General features: G+C 55.7%; 1 protein-coding gene across 1 annotated transcript in view; it reads right to left on the bottom strand.

Annotated features, from left to right (window-relative positions):
- Positions 1 to 2,245, bottom strand: part of OPLAH (5-oxoprolinase, ATP-hydrolysing) — a 10,570-nt gene extending 8,325 nt beyond the window's left edge. The window contains 1 exon segment of the mRNA XM_014589150.2: positions 2,090 to 2,245. The gene's annotated coding sequence lies outside the window, so the exon portion shown is untranslated.
- Positions 2,246 to 5,456: the final 3,211 nt, after the last annotated feature.

Below are 5,456 nucleotides of genomic sequence, written 5' to 3'. Positions count from 1 at the left end.
CCGGGAGGAGCCTGTACAACAGGGGCGGGGTGGGCAGGGGGGAGGAGGCGGCCAAGAGCTGAGCCCTGGCCGGAAAGTGGGGAAGGTGGCCCTGGGAGGGAAATAGAGGGAGGAGAGAGACGCGGTGCAGGCCCACCCAGCAGTGGCTTCAGTGGCTCGCAGTCTTCTCAGGCAGGCCTGGGCCCGGCCTGTCTTCTCGGCCAGATTCCTGCACGACCCGCTCCCACCGCGGCACCTTGGCTCTGAGGCTCGCCGCTGGCTGAGTGTGGGCGCCCAGGAAACCCACCTCCAGGTGCCCAAGGGCACGAGAAACTGGTATCTCCCCTAAGAAACACTAGCCCGGGCGTGCCCAGACTGCACGCTGGCTGCCCTTCACAGCAAAGCTCCCGGAATGGATGGGTTCCTGTGGACTGGTGGGCCGCAGGGACAAGAGCTGGCAGCAGGGCTCCACACACCCCTGCCCAGTGTACCCCACAGCACAGACGACCTGGTGCTGACATCTCCCCGTGAGGGGGGTGATGGCTGCCCAGCCACCTGCTCCCCAGGGCTGCAGACCATGTGGGCTGAAGTGGGCGCTGCTGCCCCAGGGCCATGGTGGAGGGGCAGCGCCCAGGGAAGGTGCCAGGGAGCTCCCCGGGTTCTTGTCCTGGACTCTGCTGTCACTGTGGGGTTTGAGCCCAGGATAGTCCTCCTACCCTGGGTCCTGCCTTCCTGGGGCTCAACCCCAGCACTAGGCCGGGCCCCAGACTGTCTGAACAGGAGACCCCGGAGCTTCAGTTGTGGGTGGTTGGGGCGTCTGTGACCAGGGAGGGGTCAGCTCAGGAGGAGCCCGCACAGGGTCATGTGGCAGCCCAGGTGAGGGACACAGCTAGGAAGGGACACTGCGGCCAGAAGCTGTGCAAACTGCCCCACAAGAGGGTCTGTTGGACCCAGTGGCGGCCGCACACCCCAGGTGCCCCTGGAAGCTTTGGGGCTGGCTGTACCTGACAGCACTGGGTCTCCCAACTCCTCTGGCTGCCAGGGTGGGCATGGAACAGGCTGTAGTGATAAGGTGGAGCGATGCTAGCCTGCACCCAACCCTGCTGTGTGCCCCAGGCCTTGGGCCTGCGGCCTGCTCCTCCAAACCATCTCATCTCTCAGCCCCTTCCTACCCCTGAACCCTCATTGGGCCTCCCGCGGCTCCAGAGCAGGCCTGTTCCTCTCCGGAGGGGAGGGGCTGTTGCCTACCATGTGGCAGAAGCACCTTCCGCCCCCCAGTCCCAGCCCTGACCACTCCCCATGGCTGCCCCAGCACACCCACCCGCTCCCCACTCCTGCCTCTGGGCAGTACCTTTGCTCAGCCCTGCCTGAGCGCCTGCCTCTGTCCCAGTGCTGGCAGGTCCCAGCAGCACCTCTGTAGTCAAGCACCCCCCTCAGTGACCCTCATAGCCCCTCAGCCAGGACCACAGTGCCAGGACCCTTGGCTGTACACAGTCAGACATATCCCGAAGTGACACCCCATGCCCATGAGGCCCTGGGTCAGTCCCAGCATGCCCGGCCCCAAGGTAGTTCCCCACACCCTGTGAGCTACCCCCAATCCCGCTTTCTCACACTCCAGCCCCGTTTGCCAGAGGCCCTGTTACCGTGACCATCGCAGTGCAGAGCCCGACTGGCCTCCCCCCAGCTGGCCAAGCTTCTGCACTTCCCTCCAAGACAGGGCTGTTCTCTCCACACCCCATCAGTCCAGGAGCCCATGGGCTCAGGGCCACGGCCAGAGCCTGCACAAGCTCCTCCTGGCCCCTTCACCCTCAGCAACACAGGCCCGCCCCCCTGCTGGCACACCAGCCGGCTGCTGCCTCAGGGCCTTTGCGTGGACTATCCCTTGACTGAGAGCAGTCCCCCAGCGTGCGGCACCCATGCTTGGCTCCACCCCTGCTCACAGGTCCCTTTCTCAGCGGTGCCCTGCCTGCTGTGCACCCGGAAACACCCACCTGCCCCGGCCTTCAGAGCCCACTGCCCTCAGCAACACGGCCAGCACCTGGCATGTCACTCTGTGGATCTGTCCAGGCCGGTGCCAGTGGGGCAGGGGCCCAGGGAGCCGGCGGCTCACCTCTCTCAGCATCTTTGAATTTGATGGTCCTGCGCCTGGGCAGCCGGGGACTGGCGGCCACCTCTGCCAGGAACCCGGAGTTGCAGAAGCCCAGGCCACTGCCCCGGTTCTTGAGCACCAGCTTCAACTCCTGGTTCTCCTGGATGAGCTGCACCAGCCGCCGCAGCTCCTCATTCTCCTGGGCCAGCCGCTGGATCTCCTGCCGCAGGCCCTCATAGCTGCGGAGCAGGGCAATGCCCGCAGGCCGGCTGGCAGTGCTGGCAGGCTGGCCGAGACAGGGCCCCTGCCATTGTGAGGTCAGCCATGACCCTGCCCTCGTGGCATGGCCACATTCCAGGGCTTCGGGGCCAGGGCCAGGCTGTCCGACCAACTATATAGGGTTTGCCTGACCTGACTTCGGGTCCCTCCAGGAAGTGGACACTTCCTCATCCTTGTCCCAGCCCAGCCTGGGGGTGTGCCCACCTGCCCACCAGCTGCCTGGGTCAGTGCGGCAGGGCTGAGAGAGAGCACACCAGGAGAAGCCCAGGTGGGGGCAGGCTGGGCACGCCCTGGGGTCTGAATGCAGGACAGGTGAGTAGGTAGCCTGGGCCACCCGCACCTCAGGGGAGGGGGCAGGGCAGGCCACAGGAGGTCGGCCAGAGGCCAGCACAGCCATTGGACAGGGGTCCTGGGGGCAGGTTTCAGGATGATTCTAGGGGCAGAGTGGCAGGGTCTACAGCAGTGATGCACCGAGCCCCAGGACAGGGCGGAGGGCCACCTCTGATCAGTGCTGTGGTAACCTGAACAGTCTGCAGGCCACAGTCCAGGCAGGTGGCCAGCAAGGGTGTCCGGTCAAAACGCCACTGGGTCTGGGTCACCTGCAGCTATTCCAGGTGCCTTGTGCTGAGGGGTGGGGCAAACTACCTTCCTCTGAAAGCACCACACTGGATACATGTGCATGCACACCTGAGATCTCAGGAGAATGGAGAAGGGATTGCGGCATGGTTTCCTGTCCCTCTCATTGTGTCTGTCTCTCTCTGGCAAGTGGACGGGCTATAAGGAAAAGTAGGCCAAATATATATATATATATATATGGAGAATGGAGAAGGGATTGCGGCATGGCTATCCCCCCTGGGGGGTGATTTCTTGCTTTCTGTCTCTCTGTCTGTTATTTTGGCAAGCACATGCTCCCTATAACAAAAATCTCTCAAAAAAAGATATTAAAAAATAAAATCATGCCCAGTATGTGTGCCCAAGATCCCACGAGAATGGAGGAAAAGGGGTTGGGGCATGGCCACAGTCTCCCCTGGGGAGTGATATCTCGCTTTCCCTCTCACCGTCTGTCTGTCTCTATCCAGCAAGCACACACATCTTAAGGCAAAGACCTCTTGAAAAAAAAATTAAAACTTGGGACCAACAGTTGGTGTAATACCTATGTCATTGGACTCTATCGGAGACCTGCTCCAGCCGGGGCGGGTTGAGGCTCGTACACAGGAAGGCGACGCAGGTGAGAAGGAATCAGGCAGAGACCTCGATGCTCTTCAGCATGTTCTCAGCTGACCACAGTCAGAGCAAGCTCAAGACTGCAGCCCCAGTGGCTATCAAACATACATATTTATTGAGGGATGTTTTACAGAAGTAGGAGGGGTGAGGGGGGAGTAAAAGATTTACTCTAAGAAATGAGGTATTCAAAGTATAGGGACAATAATCATAAAACATGATGCACTGTTCTGTTTGATACCTAATCAAACAGAATAATCAGTCACAGTTCTCAGGACGTGTGGGGAGCCACATGCCATGTGGGGAGCCACATGCACCAAAATGGCTGACAGGACCTTTATACAAGGACCTTCAAGTATCCTTGTTCCAGGAGTAGACAATTCACCCTGAGACTTCCTCATTCAGGCAGGTCCTCAGTCAGGTCTACAACGATTCCTGTCCCCTTTTTACCTCGCCTCCTGGCTTTACCCTTTAACGCAGCAACCAATCAATGGATATAGAATTGCATCCCTCATTGTACGACCAATCAGCTTCCTACTCTGTGTATATGAGAATGTTCTCTGGGCCTCAATAAACGAGCGACTGCATACCATCTTGAGCTGTGACACTGTGTCGCTCCTGTGTTGTGATGTTGCGCCAGTTCCAGACCTCCGCTCTCTCACTCAGGCACCCTGCTCGATTGTCCCGTGGGCCAGGACATTCTGGCGCCCGAACAGGGACCCTGAGTACGAGAAACAGCGACAGGTTCCCAAAGATTCTGGAGAGGAATAAGAAGCTCCAAAGAGGAGCAGGTTGGAAGTCCGTGGCATAACTTCAGGGGATGCAGAAGACGACGTCCTGGTGAGTACTCACTCACGATATCCAGGTTATAGCATAGGCTATAATGGGGCAAGAGCTCAGCCAGCATGAATTGTTTGTTCAGGGGTTAAAGGAAGCCCTTAAAACTAGAGGAGTGAAAGTGAAAGTTAAACAACTGCTCACCTTTTTTGATTTCCTGAAGGAGGCTTGTCCATGGTTTCCTCAAGAAGGAACCATTGACGAAAAAAGGTGGAAAAGGATAGGTGACACTCTTAAAGATTACTATTCCACCTTTGGCCCAGAAAAGGTTCCCGTAACCGCATTTTCCTATTGGAATCTAGTAAATTAAATCCTTAGTACCCACCCTAAGGACCCAAACATTTATGCCATTGTTACCGAAGGGGAACAGTTTATGCAGAATGAGCTACCCAAAGAAGAGTGCCATTCCCTCAGATATCCCGGAGTCTAAAAATGTCCAAAATATAGACCTTATATCCTTAGATAGTGATGAGGATATTACACAGGAAAGTGAGAAGCTTAAGAGTCCAAAGAATACACAGAAAAGTGAGAAGCTTAAGAGTCCAAAGAACCAAAAAGAAAATAATAATGCCTTAAAAATTTCACATGAACCAAAGAAAAAATTATACCCCTCCCTTTCCAAATTCAAAAATTATTCCGATGAGGAACAAACTAGCTCTGAGGAAGAAGTTCTAGAGGCAGAAGCAACAAAAAGTAACAATCTTAGTTGACCACCCTTTAAAAAGCGGCCACTGCCTTATAATGTTTCAGCGCCACCCCTCGATAATTCAAAACAATAACTTATTTTTAAAAATCGAACAGTTAAAAGAACAAGTCCAATTAGAAAAAGAACACCATCAATTAATTCTACAATTGGAACAATTAAAAACTCCCACAAATATAACCCTAAAAACAGCCCACCATAAACCGAAAGTAACTCATGAGACTTTTCTGGTTACGGAAGTTACCGACCAACAAGACAATGTTTGGAGGAGACATAATGGTTTTGATTTCAAACTTATAAAGGAACTTAAAACAGCTATTACCCAATATGGTGCATTAGCCCCTTATA

The sequence above is a fragment of the Tupaia chinensis genome, unplaced genomic scaffold (genome assembly GCF_000334495.1).
Source record: "Tupaia chinensis unplaced genomic scaffold, TupChi_1.0 Scaffold000335_1, whole genome shotgun sequence".
In the NCBI taxonomy this organism is placed as follows: Eukaryota; Metazoa; Chordata; class Mammalia; order Scandentia; family Tupaiidae; genus Tupaia; species Tupaia belangeri.
This window is presented reverse-complemented; position numbering and strand designations above follow the sequence as displayed.